This window comes from Ciconia boyciana, chromosome 1, assembly GCF_034638445.1.
Source record: "Ciconia boyciana chromosome 1, ASM3463844v1, whole genome shotgun sequence".
In the NCBI taxonomy this organism is placed as follows: domain Eukaryota; kingdom Metazoa; phylum Chordata; class Aves; order Ciconiiformes; family Ciconiidae; genus Ciconia; species Ciconia boyciana.
The window spans coordinates 137,587,621-137,604,298 of NC_132934.1; the positions used below are offsets into that span (position 1 = coordinate 137,587,621).

General features: G+C 39.1%; 1 protein-coding gene across 1 annotated transcript in view; it reads right to left on the reverse strand.

Annotated features, from left to right (window-relative positions):
- The window catches only part of FRMPD4 (FERM and PDZ domain containing 4), a 309,861-nt gene that overhangs the window by 181,089 nt on the left and 112,094 nt on the right, over positions 1 to 16,678 (reverse strand). The window lies entirely within an intron of this gene.

Below are 16,678 nucleotides of genomic sequence, written 5' to 3' on the forward strand. Positions count from 1 at the left end.
AGAAAATATAAGATTAAGAGTAAATACTGCACTTCCCTCAGATGCAGTCTTGACCCCACACCAGTCACAGTATGTGGGGCATTATGAATACCTTTAATGCCTTTTTATAGCTATATAGTTCATGCCTAGGTAAGGAGACAGACAGATGTCCCACTGCTCCCAAACAGAAACTACAAACATTGTAAGAGGTAGTCATGTTATTCAAGCTTTATCACAACCAGCGACTTCAGGATTTGGATTTAACAATGCTGTGGTTTCATTCTCTTTTAATGTTTCTAAAAAGAAAAGGCTGCAGCCACTGAAGATCTTTGGCCTTGCATCAGTAGCTATAGTAAAAAATTGCCAGATTTGGGAAGCCAGGCTAATGAAAACACACATCTGGACCTGCCTTGCGACGGAGAACTGCTTGACCCTAACCAGGATGATTTCTTCACTGCCAGGCCCCGCTCAGCCAAGGGGGAAAAGCACACTGTGTGGCCTGATTTTGCTTTCTCTTTTTATTTGTATGGACATAACACAAGCAGACCCGAGCCTCATCTCTAAAGAGCCCACTTGCAGCTGTTAGTTAACACACTTTCCATACCGAGACGTAATTTCACACGTGCAAGAAGGGGTGAGGTTAGGGTTTGCTACAGCAAATGAAGTAGGGCAGCACCGGTCAATCACAGGAGTAACGAGAGCATAAATGCTGGGATTTTAGTCCTGGCCAAGGCTGGACATTCGTGTTTCCAGGAGCCAAGCGCACACCTGCAAGGGTACCAAACGGCACGCTGCCAGGCTTCCCGTGCCACATGGCTCAGCTGCCCGAAGCCATGTAATGAGCTCTAAACTAGTTTTAATACAGAAGCAATGAGGTTTGGGGAGGATATTGCTGCTGCTGCTTGTAATAAATAAAATAATAGTCAAGACTGCTGTGTCTTCCAGGTAGTATTTTTCCAGGCACTTACTCAAAGAAAATAATAGTACCAAGTTTAAAAAAACCAAACAAATAAAACCCACTGCATGTCACCCTATATTTTTTCTGCAATCATAAAATTCCCAGGAACAAATCATAGCTATTTATTATGTTGCCCTAAACTGACACCAGCCTGGGCCCACCTCGCTCCCTGACATCAATGGCCCCGACCTTATCCCGATCACCCAGGCGGCTGCCAGCCAGCAAGGCAACACAATGGAAGAAAGGTCAGAGTTTAGTTTCTATATTAAAAGAAAGCATACATGCATACATATATCTGTCTGATGGTCTACAATTGCCATTTTGTATTTACAAGCACGGACTGTAGAGCCTGGGCAAGCACCAGAAATACGGCTTTTGACAGTCACTGTGCAGAGACCTATATTTTAGATTAAAATGGCCAACTACAGCAGAAAAAAAAACTAAATATTTTCTGCAAACCCAGATGGTTTACTCGGTATCACCCTCTAACAAATAGCTCCTAAAACGAAGCAAAAAAGATGAGGAAAGAATTAGTCTGTTTTCCAGCTTCTTACTCGTCTTTTGACAGAACTTAATTCACCAAAAAAATTGTTTCTCATCTACTTCTCACAGGCAGGCAGGCAGCTCCTCTTTTGTTTGCAAGCGCAAAGCAGAAGAACAGAAAATGAAAACACTTTTCTGAAAACAAGAAAGCTTAGAACCAGAATTCAATGCTCAGATTTTAATTACCAATTTAATTTAAGAAACTCCACATTATGGAAGACAACTGTTCCTTCCAAACCATAGATAGGCTGCTCTCCTGCACCCAAATTCTTGTCACATATCCTCATGCTCTGCACTTAGAAAATGTAACAGGCATGAGTCCAAACTGAAACTGGTCCACAGCTAAAAATTATCTGCCATCCCAGGCACCCTGGTGGTGTCTCAGTTCTGGGTAAGTTCTAGGATACACTATTAAAAGGAATATTCAAATGAAAATTCTCCTGGAAACTGCTGTGGAACTTTTTTTTTTTTTTTTGCCTCTCACAGCCAATAACATTTTAGAATATTTACTCTTAAATAACATTACAAACAATAATAATTCCATCAAAGCTTAAAACCAAACAAGAATAACCAGTGAAACCAAGCTGGAAAGTTCTGGAATCAGCTTTAATGTCTTCATATCCATTTTATATCATTTCAAACAAGCTGACTAGTCAAACTTTTGTTCAGCTATCTACATTTTCTGCAAATTTTCGCTTTCAGTTTCCATGCTTCAGTACAAAATACCTAAGAATAGAAGCAAAAAGTTCACAGAAAGAAGTTATAACCAGCATAAATATCACTAGAGTCCTAAGTTTTCAGCCAAAAATTATGGAAAAAAAAACCCATAATGAAAAGGTGTGATCCTACCCACAGGTGAAGCTATGGATAAGCAGGCTTCGCTCCCATATTTTCTCAAGCAATTTTTTCCCGATGGCACTGCTGAAACAGGACCCCTGGAACAGTCCAGCTGCTGACAGGGGGGCTTTATGCTTTTCTAAAGAGGCGTTCATGTGCATGGATGGACAAGAACAAGCCACGTCAGACTCTGTACACTGAAAAACAATCTAGTTAAAAGCTGGAAGCCCATTTTTGCCATATTTCACACTACGGCCTTATTTTCACATCACAAACAGATCCTGCCCTTCTTCAGAAGATACAACAGCACACAGAAAAACAATCTCTTCTTTCCCTCCCTGCTTCCCACCAAACCCTCCCCATCTAAAAACGTCTTTTTGCTCATGTTTCTGAATATCACTCACCATTATTAATGGCTCAGAGCTAACAAAGAGATGCCTCAGCAAATACCGCCGTTACCACTACCGGGAAAGTCCATCCTCCCTCACACTCTGCAGTCTATCAAAAATTCACATTGCCATCAGCAAGTACTTGACAAAATACAACAAAACGCAGTTACACATCTTATTTTACGTCACAGGGATTCAACTTCAGCCCTACACCGCTGCTGCTGCAAAGGACCCTACGTCCTTACAATACCAGGCAGCTGCTTTCTCATGTCTCTCAATGAAGCCTCCAGAGGCTAATTATCTCGACTACATGTTTGTCAATACAGTTTTTAAAAGGCTACACAATGCATCAGGTTCACAGAAGGAGAACTGCAATTGTCGGTGGTCATTGCCTACAACAAGAGACGCCTGTTCAAGCCTAATACATCAACGCCCAAACTTTATCCTCGGTAAAATTCATGCTCCTGAAGTGGGGAGCTGGAACCCTGCTCTGCTGAGCCTGGAAACGTCACCCTGCAGTGGGATGGGAAAAAAGGGCCTGGGTTGATGAATTTGCTATTTTTTTTTTCCCCAGCACTTTGCTAAATAAACTCTATTCCAGTTTGCAAAATGACTGTGCTCAATGTTTATAAAGGAATGCTCTGCATTGTGGATTTGTTATGGTTCAGCACTTTGGCTCAGAGCAGAAATGAAATACGAGCACAGAGATGTAAACAACTGCACTTTAGCTCTGCCAGTTATGAGGTATAGCTCATCAATATATAAAAAAAACCAACTTGGCTCCAGGGAAGACTTTTGTTCACAGATTAAGTATTTAAAACTTAAGAGGGCCAAAAATAATTCCCAGTCCCACCACCAAGATGTCTATGTGTGTGTGTTTGTGTATATGCACATATATAAATAATCCTTTGATACTAATTCCTTTCTGAAGAAGCTGACTTTTTTCCCTGAGAACCCTCATGGAAAGTTAGAACTTTTTTTTCCACAATCTGAAGTGGAAAGGCACCAGAAGACAGACAAAACACAACCTACATAAAATAGACAAGTTTCAATTGCAAATGCATATTGGCTTCATCTGGTTATGCCATCAGCCTTTGGAGAGGAACCCTTCTTTCAATTCCTTATCTTGTTTCTTATTTTATATTTTCCATCTCTGTCATCTCTCAGCTCTAATACATTAAGAAGTCCCCCCACTCCTTCTCCTTGGATCCATTATCCTCATCATCTGCAATTTAATCTGACATGAAGTCCTTGCAAAAGCAGAGCAGAACATGACGGCTGGCTGTTGTTTTTACAGCAAAGCTATCACCACGGCTTCAATCCATCCTTGGAAGGAGGCAATAAGCCACAATCTCACCATACATAGTGGGTGCCCAGATGAAAGAAAAGCTTATGACAAGGGCAATTCAGAAATCAGTTGGACATCCATAACTCTATATGAACTACTAAGTTTTGCAGACTTGCTCAAATAATTGGTTTAAATAGATTTTCGGCAAAAAGAAAACACCTTGAAGCTTTCACAAATTTAACCTTGCAGAACAGTGATTTCTTTGGTATAGTCACTACCTATTTATAACAGGCATGGCTACAAGACTAAGAAAAGCCAGTTTCCACTTCATCATTTTCATATATTCCCCATTACTTTTTTTCTAGTATCCCAGAAAAGGGGTTTGCAGTCCAGAACATTGAGATATATGCTTCACAGGGCCCAAGAGAGTATCAACAATGATACACACACTAGCATGGTGCCACTTTAATTCAAAATAGAATTATGTTCAACATTTGTTTTCTGAGCACAGCACCAGCTCAGTATTAATTTCATACTTACCAGGATAGAGGAATAAAAAGAACGCCACCTGATGAAAGCCATGTCCCTCCTTAGACTATAAACTTTTTTTTCTTTTTTTATAATTATTAAAATAGGAGCAAGATGACATGTATTAGAGGAAAATTTCCACCTACCAGTAACGAACTATGAATCTGTGGAAAGAGACTGCACCTGGAAACAGTGTATGAAAAAGCTCTGAAAAAAACATAAGAAGGCTGATAACTAAGATACATAAAATTTTCACTCCTTAACCTCATATTAAACTTTTAAGATATAGCTAATCTAGGGCACATCATACACAAAATACTTTGCAAAATCTAAAATGTCCTCTACCGCACAACAGTTTAGTGCAGTTTAGTTTGGCAAAGCCCCTTCACATGAACTAAGTGCTGCTTCACTCTACCTCTGTATTGCCTACACCTTTACGAAATTTGAAATACCAGCTCTAAATGGCACCAAGTCACTGAAGCCCAATGAGATGCTCTAGTGACTACAAATAACTAGAAGTATTACAGTTCAGATCACTCTATAGAACCAGGGGACTGAAGGAGGTGATGTGAGATTATTTTACTGACCCTACATCACGGCTAGACCTTCCCTGTCCCCTGCCTCAGTGGAAGTACCATCTGCTCCCATGAACTATATTCCTGTTGCCCGAGCCAGAAGAGGGTTCTCTGCTTCTGGCCAGCTGCAGATTCCTTGGTTTCTGAAGCAGAAGGGCTGCACACCATTGCTGTCTCCCGGTCCTGTGGAGTCAGAGGTTGCACCGTGCTCTCATGGGACTCAGAGCTGCCAGGATCACTTGTTCACCACGACTGAGGCAACTTAACTGTAGTAAGTGCTTCAAGAAGTTTTGATATTTAATTAACAGCAAGTATATTCTAAAAACATCCTTTGGAAACCTTCTTTCTAAAATGACAGATGTGTATTAATTATTGTGCTCCTAATATTATATTCATTCACATGATCATATTATGCAAAAATGGAAATATTTCTGAAATTCAAAATTACAGCAAAAGCTATTGTCTCTTTTCATAATTTCTCCTACAATTTTGAAGAAAAAAGCCCACTTGGATGTTAAAAACATGCTTTTGCATTAGCTCACTACTTCTGTAAACACAGCATATATATTTTATAGCTTAAAAATCATCATTTGGCTAATTTCTATATTGAAATCTTAATTCAAAAGCACAATAGTATTTATGACACCAGGGTACATAAGTATGTTATTGGCTGCTACTATAAATCCTTGAGTTTCGATGGGTCTGAATAGCAACTGTTTGAATGCAGAATTCCCGCAGAACTGTTTTTCAGACGGGTCTTGCACCGTACCTCCAGCGCCTCAGACTCCTTCCATTGCACAGAGCTATCTCTACGTGATTTAGCAGCATTTACACACATTTAAGCACAGCCAACACCAAACTTAGAATGCTGTCAACTATTTTCAAGCTTTTGATGCACCGCTCAAGTTACAACCCTTGGATTGTTCAATACCTTTCCCTTTTATGTGCTTGGGATTTTTGGTTTGTTTCTTTGAAACAAAAATAAGTGTAGTGCCAGGGGATCAAAAATTGCAACAGAAGAAAAAAATATTTTATAACACATTTCTGGGCTTGAACAAACTCCTGTTTTCACAGGGTAAGCATTTTACGTTATATAGCCTCACTGAAACTGAGAAATCAAACTTGTCCCAAGATACAGCACCGTAAACAGCCACAAACTTTTCATGAAATGCTGTCTCTCTTGCAACAAACATCGCTTTCTCTTGTTCTCCTTTTCCTTTTATTAAGTATCTGATATCAGGTGCTAAAATTATTAGAAATTTCTTTTCATTTAGCACTGAGCGTGGCATCTCTTTTTTGTTTCTGAAGCAAGCCAGCCAGCTCCTGAAATTGTGTAACAGTTTTCTCAAGTAACTGAAAACTGTAGAATCCTACAGGCTGCAGCTAAGACAGTCAACAAGCGTAATGAGTTTATCCAGATCTTCTTTAGAAACTAAAGATTATTTCTCCACAAACAGATTTTTAAATATATATGCACAAACACACACAAGAAAAGCACTAATTTATTTATGACCTTTCAATTAACTTTATGCTTTCTTCTCCAAGCCCAAAGCTAATCCTTAATATGGAACTGACATTTACATTTTCTGAATCTTAAATGTTGAGTGGGAAACAAATCTAACAAAAAACTGACAAAAAGCATGACTGCAGAAGGATTTTCAAAGACCAAGAAAAATTTGATGCGAGACAACCTGATCTGTAGCAAGGACTTCATTGTACTGTTGCTACTTTCCACAACACCTATAGCCTTATCCCTTCAATACACATAAAGCATGAATTTCAATGAACTGTTTTCATTGGCAAATAACTTTTCAATTCATTAGAAACTCTATGTAAAAAAATATTGAGTTATAATTACCCTTTAATTTCATTCACAGCATTTTCCAACAGCTGCAGCATCCTCTTCATTGAAGTTTGACTGATGTATATTGCATATACTTAACCAAATATACAATCCAGTAGTCTAGCATGACTGCATCAATTCAAGGACCTTTTCCTTCTTCACAGAGTAATAGTAACACTCTAAATCCAAAGGAAATTACAATCCAAAATTGTTTTTCAGGATCTGAAAGGAAGACTCTTTGCCAAACACTGAGGCTCTTCCGCAGAAGCAGCTGTCCTCAGACACGGAGCTACCTCTCTTTCCCTAAAAAACGCTCTCTTTCCCTGGAGAGAGACTGTTCCCATGAGAACAGCTGGGCAAAAAGGCAGCTCATGGCTACCTCCAAGCTGTCTGACCAGTCACCAGAAAGAGTAAGGGCTCAGCTCACTCCTTCTCAAGGCATGAGCACAACTTTCAGCCCTTCCCCTCTATGCAGCTGTCAGATGGGTAGAGAAATGACCAAAACCTTTCCAAATTACTACAGCTTGAACTGAAAAAGCAACTTCAAATACCACATCTATTACCTCAGTTTGGAATATTTTCCTTCTTGAATTAAATTGTAACTAGGAAAAAAGTGTACGTCAAGAATACTCTGTAAATTACCATTTCCTGTTATTTTTCTAGAGATGCCTGTATTTTCCCTGAACTAGAGCTTCTGAAAACCTCTGAGGTGCTAGCTATCCTCAACATCCCAGTAAGAGAGAAGATTTTTTTTTTTTCTCACCTGCAAAATGAGTAAGCAGTCAACTAAATTTAGCATAAGAGTACTCTTTTCCTCGGAGCCTGCCTTTGTATTCAGCGGGCATCCATCAGAAGCAGACACGGTACTTGCATTTACAATGTAAGCGTACAAACATCCACATATAAACTTGCTGTGAAAGCACAATACTATAAATGGACAATTTCATGGGCATCAGCAGCCAAGTGACACTTTTCCAAAAGATAATGATGAACCCTTCCCAAAACAATGTTACCTCTGATTTTCTTTCCATCTCTTCTAATGTACCACTTTAGGTCTTCTGTGGGACAGCTCAGACATATCCTCTATAAATGGCTCACTCTTCTATCGCCATCCTGAAACTACGCAGGGATAACCACGCAGCCCCTTCTACATTTCTCTACTGACAAATGAAAGGCTGCACTCATTCACAGGCAGCGTGTATGTTATAATATACCCAGAGAGATTCTATATCTTCTCTGAGAAAGTTGAATACTGTAAATATTGATTGAGAACTGGCTGACAGCTCTCCTAGAATACAAATGTTTAAGATGTTCCACAGTGAAAGATGGACATGCAGAGCTGCTGACTGACTGGTTAGTTTTGTATTATTTCAGAATTAGAGCCCTCTGAGCCTATCAGAAGAATCCACTAATGAACACGATTGAAAACACCGTGTTTACATGCAGGAAAATGGGCTGTCATCACCTTCATCTTTCTTATGGGTAGTCAGAACTCTAACTTACTGAAACTCGGTGTTAAGATTTAATTCTTAAATACTGTTCTAAGGTTAATTCAAATTTTAAACTCCATTCTCTATTTGGATTCTGGACAAGAAGCTAAGGCAGTTCTGCAAGCAAAAAGGAAATGTTTGCCTGTGCAAAGCCAAGAACACCCGTTTTAGAAAAGGAACGGGAATTCAGCGGTGACATGACAAACAACATATCGCTCAGAAGTAAACAAAAGCATTAATCATCAGATTTCAGAAGAGCAAGAAGCTATATTCTGGTACTGAAAGTTAATTAATGTTTAAGATAATACTGCGATTCTACTCCCAGTTTTCAAAGAAGAGTACAAAATGGGTTGATTAAAAAAAAGCCAAAAAAACCCCCCAACCACCACACAAAACCACACATCCCCCCAAAGTGACATGAATTTAACAGCATAAAACTGAATGCAATCAAAACCCACTGTGTGTATGGGATAGGAAGAGGGCTGTCCAGCCTAGGAAACATTAGTGTCTTTCAGCCTTTCAACCAGTATTGAAAGTGGTGCAAGTCTCAACTTGCATCACTTTTTTTCCCCGCTCAAACACTGGCACATTACAGAGTTGCCTGTTATTCTCCACTGTACCAAGCAACAAATACAGTCAAATCCAGAGCATCTGACAATTATGGGTGCAACAAGCAATCCCTTGGACCGAAATAATTCGGTAGGCTTCATGTCACGGCTTTTTCTGTAGCAGCATCTTTCACTGGCAGCTGAACATAACATCTAGGGTTTTCACAACGAGCTGCCACAACAGAGGTGGTAGGGGAGAGTATTTGAACGAATCTTTGTGGGGTGTAATAAGCTATGTGCTGCTCACATAATACTTTCATGCAGTCGTACAGTCAAACCACACCTTCTGGAAACCTATTTAACAGATACCTGGGAAACTCACAGAGAGTGTTTATTTAGCTCTGGAGCACATTTTACAATCTTACGATTCCAGGCTTACTCTGATTTCCTGTATCACTGCAGCCCATACAGTCTGCATACACAACCCAGTGCAAGTCCATTTTTCCTATTAAAAAAAAAAATCCATCCCACCAAAAAACCCACATTCTAGTACTGAAATGCTATATAGGCTTCAAAAATTTATTTATCCAATGAGTAGTTTACTACCAGTAATGACAGCAGGACCACTTGGTTTCTGCCGCTCACCTGACACCACTAATGCATTCAAATTGCCCGAGGAAGCACACACAAAACATGTCACTGCTCACAGCATCTCTACAGTAAATCACCCAAACAGAGCCAGTCAACCCCGAGATTAGCTGCACGCAAGTTCATGTTATTCCTGTAGGAATCTCTGATCCAGAATGTCCATGGAGGAATGTCTAAGCCAGCTGAAGACAGTGCCACTTACACAACTACTATACATGTCTGTTTTGCATAGACAAATCAAAACCAGCTCTAGACACCATGTCTATAGCATATATTTATATACATAAATGAAATACATACACACACACATTTTTTTAAGTACTTCACTCTTATTTTGACCATTTTCTCAGAGTGACAGCTCCCTTGAGCAAATATTGCAGACTACTTTACTAAACAAGCAAGACTTCACATCCAGGAACACAAAGTTTCATTGTGGCAGTTGTCTTGCAAGACATTTGATCCTATCTCTGGGAAAAACACGGAAAAATAAATAAAGAAATAATAAAAATAATAAATCAGCATTAAAGCCCTAGGAAGGGTGCCTTCAAAATAAAAAATAAAAAGACAGAGAGCACGCATGCAGAGACAGAGAAGAAAAAAAACTTCAGGAGCATTTATAACACAAGACTTCTTCAACATTTAAGACATCGTTAAATAGATGCCCCGCTGAAATAGTGAAGGCATTTATTTCTGATATTCAGCTATATATACAGGTGGTGGTCGTGTGTGTGTCTGTTTCAGGGTGGGAGAGTTAAACAGGTGAATAATTTAGAGTAACATAAAATTTCCTTGGTTCTTATAAATCTCTTCACTGTGAAAGCAATGGAAGATTAAATCTAGTGTGCACGTATAGCCTTACCTTTTCTTTCTCTATCTAGTGATGCTCTTAAAATATGCCTACAGCACTGCAAGATGATGCTGTGCTTCAAACGAAAGAGTGACTGTGGCTCTCCCCCACGCAGCCACTCAGTGCATTAAGGAGAAAATTAGCAAGTTCGAGTTCAGTGAGCTCTGCGTTATTTTTGAAACAGCAAACAAAAACAATAGACCAAAACGTTCACAGTGAAGTCTATCTTTAATTCTTTTTAGTAAATGTTCTGGTTAGTAAATGCTGTATCTAGTGAAGTTTCTCATTTACTATAGCTCTAAGCAAAGTTAAAGCTGCAGTGCTGTCAAACAGAGAGAGAAAGGGAAAGGATACAGAGAAGGCACATCCTACCCTCTTTTATCTCCTAGCAAAATACGATCTAACTATCCTCAGATATAAAAACAACATACTAAGTCACTTATGAAGATCTAAACTTTATTGTAAAAGCAGCCTTAGTTTAATATAATCCTGACCTGTGCTATGCAGCCATCCGAAATCTTGCCAATGATGCTTTCACCACCTTCAATACACACGGTCAGCAAATAAATATCCAATAACCAGCAGTTTAAACAGCAGACAGCTTAACCTTTCTCCCGTCTTTAAAAAATGCCAGACTGCTCGGTGTTTGCTCAAGACTCTTCTTTTACCAACACTCAATTTGAATGAGCCGGTGCAAATGCACTGTTCATCCTCTCATGAGAGGAGGATGCATTTATGTGAAACATGAGGAGAATGCCTAATGCTGAAACATACTCTCTGCATCCTCAATGAGATTTTATTACAGGGCTCTCTTTCTTCTCGCTGGCGTGTGTCAACACGCCTGCAACCATTCCACTTCTTTTATGGCCAGATGCTATCCATACACTCGTATTTACGTTCAGTACTCTATGGGAACACTATATATCACACATGCATTACAACCCAATTGGGGCTATTCAAAAAATAATCAACCCTGCCACTCCAAGCGCTCGTATGTGATACTGACATAAAAAAAATATTCTGATAATATTGCGTACAGCTAACTTCCTGGTTATTAACAACCAGATTTAAAAATAATTTTGGCTTCCAAAAGGATTAAGGGCTGGGATTTTCAAATGTGCCTAAAGGTAAGACCATTTTATAAACTAGCTCTATGGTCCTCAGAGGAAAGCCTGGTAGTTTAATTAAAAATACAAGCAAGTTTTTAATTAAAACTAGTTATTTTGTCTATTGTATCAGAGCTCCATATGACAAAAAATTATAATTTCTGAACTTGTCAGCAAAAATTTATGGGTTAAAATCTGTTTAAAAAAACCCAAACAAACAAGAAACAAAAAACAAACTACAAAACCATAACCAACTTCCTAGAGCCTGCAACCCTTTAAAGAACATTACTAATGCAACTGTAATTTTTGGTTCAAGAAAGATGAGTTACAAAAACAATGGCTTTTACTGAGATCTTTGAGTATCTTGGGCTGCGTCAACTAGATTTCACCAACTTGGATAAATAATAAAAGAGCCTGGCAAACATTCAGTTTTTCTAGTCCTCCACCTACATGGTTCTACAGTTCCTATCGATACATTATTTATATTTCAGGAGTATTTTCCACGTGGTAATCGCCTTCTACACCGGTAGGAAATAAGCCTTTGTTGCAAAGATCTTTCATTCCAAGACAGCAGGAAGGAAAAAGTTATTCTTTTAAAAATACGGTTTCCTAGTCATAATAAAATTGCATGCTACACATAATGGGACAGAGATGCTGCCATTTTAAATGAAAATCTCTTAGAAATACTGAGTTCAAGAAAAGCGCTATCTATGGCAATACCTTTCACTAGTGTCTTTGTTAAAACAATAAAAGTTCAATAAAATGAAGCCTTAAAAATATAACTCATCTTGATGGCTTCTGTATCTTCCTTGTTTTTTCCATTCATTTGTTTCTCTTTATTCTTTTCACTATATACCTAATATTCACTCCTCTTAACACTGTATTTCTCATTCTATCACTATGTCCTTACTAAAACACTGTCTCTTTATCACCACTTATGCTGCAGGACTGACCCCAGGAATTTTCTGGGGTGTCTGACCATTTGGTTCAGTGGGGTGGGTATACACCATATATCTCCACTGACTGTCCTGGATCGATCTCCCCGATCGCTCAGCACTCCAGAGAAGTGATCCCCCCGATGTAACCCCACGAAGCACAGCCGGCGTTTCAGAAAGGTGTCACACTGCTAGAAACAAGAGTTTCTTGATAGCTGCAACACAATTCCTCAACACAACATGCCCTGTTATCATGGAATTCGTCAGCGGCTTTATGGGCTGATACGCCAAACTGACAGTATCCCCAGTGCGACAAAATTATTCTGCTTAAATTCTTGGTGATCCTTGTAGTTTATCAAGCAAGACGGGTGCTAATTTAGAAAGAGTAAGAAGACACACAACCAACCAACTTTGTTTTTGAAAACATTCAGCAGTAGAGTAAGATGGTAAAAAGAAAATATTATGGAAGTGTTTTTCAGAGTCTTTCTATTCTATCTACTATTGTTGATGCTATTCCATTATCTACTTATCTTTGTAGTGGAAAAAAGAAGATAACATCATGTAAAGATGGCAATCCAACTTTTTTGGAAATAAAGACAAGGAACCTCACTTCTTTCTGTTTAATCCCCAATAGAATCTGCAATAAGAGCATCTCCAGGGGAAGGCAAAGACGTGGCAACTGTATTACAGAAAAATTATAAATTTAAGGACATAATTTTGGAAACTTAAGCTATGACAAAGTAATGCTCTTCAGAGAATTATATGAATTATAATTTATAAACATAAATATAACATTTTCAAATTGAAAGGCAGAATAATAAACTATCAGCTATTCTTGCATGAACCAAGATTTAATTTTTCTACCTTCTGGCTTCATCCTGAGTTTTATGCAATCCATGCTGATGTTGACAAAGGCTTAATTAGTTACACATGTGCTGAATAGTCATGTGCTGAACCAGTCCTCCAGCACTTTAATTTGGTATCTTTTCTTCCCCTCTTTTATTGATTGCAGTTCACACTTGCAATGAAGAATTAAAATATCTTCCTTCTGTATAAGCAGAGCTGCTGATTCCATGTGCACTTTACCTCCATACTCTTTTAAGGAAATGCCTACCTGGTGGGGAAACAGAGCATCAAGAGCTTTCTAGGTAGCAGAGCAACTTCCAGATTTCTGCTCATTCAACATTTAATCGCCTATTAGTGATTTTCAGTATCGGCCAGTTCCCTATTTGTTCCTATTCAAAACAGACTGCTGCAAGTTAATTATTGCCTCTTCAAATATTGGGGTTTTGTGGTTTTTCGATATGGAGGTTGGGTGAAAGCTTAAGGCATCCATTTATCAAACACTCCCCTCCCCCCAAATCAATAGGAGGAAAAAAACCAAACACCAATAAAACAAGAAAAACAATGAAAACAAAAAAAATCCCCAGACAATAAAAATATTCCCTTCTTCCCTATCTGAAGTAGAAGACAGATAGATTGAAGAACATACATTCCATCTGATGGAAATGAGATCTGCTGTAGACTACTGACTGCAATACAACTTAATTAACATTATAGATATGAGATAAGACACGTGTAGGAGGGAAAAATCTAAAAGCTGAAAGACTGTCAACTACCTGGTAGTTCAATATTTGATTTGTTCATTTTTATTCTGAGCTAAGAAGTTACCCTCTTTCTAGTGTGTCCCTCGCTGAATAATTCCAGGGAAAGCAATAGGTGTTTTGTATTCAGATCGAGACTTTTCTATTTTGCCTACTGAGGAAACTCCTCTTTTCAACTGCTTTACCTTTAGTCATAACGAGTAGTGAGGTGCAATAAGGAGGCAGAATTCAGAGACCTCAAACTGGCAGCACCACCCATGGGCACAATACAGCAGTTGTTCTATTATCCCAAGCTCCGTTTACCCCGCTTGAACCAACTGAATTAAAACCTCCACGTAAGTCCTCTTTTCTGCTATTAACTCTCAAATGGAAGTAAAACAGGGACTAAACCACTTCAGGACTTTCAGTCTCTGTCACACAGCCATGCTCGTCCTCTGCAGAAGGCCCCAGCCATGGCCCAGTTTCATTCCTGGTCAGGTACCATCCCGTGCACCAACAAGTAAGTGAACAAGATTGCACTTTCCTATTTGTACCAACCAAGAATTCCACCCAATGCAGCAGCAGCTGCATGCTTGTCTGCAGAAACTCAAAAGATTATGTTGACTGCCTACAGTCGCCACCCAGTTAACAAGAAAACAAACTCAACTTCAAGAACATATGTACTGATGGTTCATACGAAACCTTGACAAAATATATAGCTGGGGGGTGGGGGAGAAACAACCAACCAATTCTCATGCTGCAGAGGAATACCCCCAAAATACCAATTGGTAGAAATTTGTTACTAGAAGATCACCAAATCGGCACTTAACTGAGTGAGGGCTCTACCAAATGTAGAGCTTCTTCAAAAGGCAATACAAAGCATAACCTAAACTAGCAGAGAAAACTAAGCTCACCATTTTGTTAATCTATATTAATCTACATCAATTCTCACACAGCCGATAGAGGTTCTCTAGCTAGAGGTATATGTCTATTTAGGTCTGATTTACTATATGGGTGATTGTTCAAAAACATGAAGAGGAGACTGGGTGACAGCACAAACCAAAGCAAAACAAAGGATTGCAAGGGGATATTTACAGCTCTGTTTGTGAGTCTAAGGACCAGAAATTTCAAAAACCACCTTAGTCACCAAAATCCCACTGAATTTCAACAGTACTTAGACATCTTACTCTCTGAAACACCACAGATTTTAACTTTCAAGTGCTTTTTCCTAGCAGTAAATAGGACTGGTCAAAGAGAAAGTTACTCTACCACTGTATACCTATACAAATCACACACTTCTTTGGAAGCATCGTAATTCCTCAAGACAATAATGCATTCACTCTATTTCTTCATTTTACCCAAGGTAGGAGTCTGATAGAGATGAGAAGTTGGGTGTAAGTAGTTACAAATCAACTGAAAAGCAAAAGATATGACAGACTTGTTTCCTATGCTCCTGACTCATAAAGATGCCAGCAGTGGAGCTACGATAACTCACACAAGTCAGGGTTTTCCACTTTACCATGAGTATCCAGAAACATGGCTCTTCTCCCTCCAGCCACTTTTTTTTTCCTTTCCTTTTTTTTTCTTTTTTAATTGCATACATAGTTTACATAGCAAAATGTAACCTTTCTTTATTTGTAACTCAAGTTTTTCTGGTCTTCATTTTCCTGGAGAAAAGCTTAACAATGTCAGGCTTTGGAGCCTGAAAAAAACAAAATAACAGCCAAAATTTCTATCAAAACAAAAGTGGTTACAAATGTCCCACTTGGGGGGGTGGGGGCAGGAAAGGGTGTGTGAAGACACTTAGAGGGATTTAAGCACAGAGACATTTAGAATCCATCTTGCATCTAATGGTAAAGGTTCAGTACCACTCTAGACTACCAGCTTACCTGTACACTAGTAGTAATATAAAATGGGAGAGGATTTCCACGTCCATCATCCTCACCTTGCCAGACCACTGTCCCCAAGCTATCTTTAAAAAGGAAGGGACAGTAAATAAGACATAGTAAGCCTATGGCTTACATAAAGCACTCCAGGTGAAGCATCTGCTAATAAGCTTATTAGAAATTTTCTCAATAGCGGGTTTTGCATGTTTGCACAGCTGTTACAGATAGATGTTCTTTATCACTTTGTCCTGGTTTCAGCTGAGATAGAGTTCATTTTCTTTATAGCGGCTGGTTTGGAGCTATGTTTTGGATTTGTGCTGAAAACAGTGTTGATAATACAGAGATGTTTTAGTTGTTGCTGCACTGGTCAAGGACTTTTCAGCTTCCCATGCTCTGCCAGGTGCAGAAGCTGGGAGGGGGAACAGCCAGGACAGTTGATCCCAACTGACCAAAGGGCTATTCCATACCACATAACGTCATGCTCAGTATATAAAGCTGGGGAAGAAGAAGGAAGGGGGACATTCAGAGTGATGGTGTTTGTCTTCCCAAGTAATCGTTACACATGATGGAGCCCTGCTTTCCTGGAGATGGCTGAACACCTGCCTGCCCATGGGAAGGAGTGAATGACTTCCTTGCTTTCCTTTGCTTGTGTGCCTGGCTTTTGCTTTCCCTATTAAACTGTCTTTATCTCAACC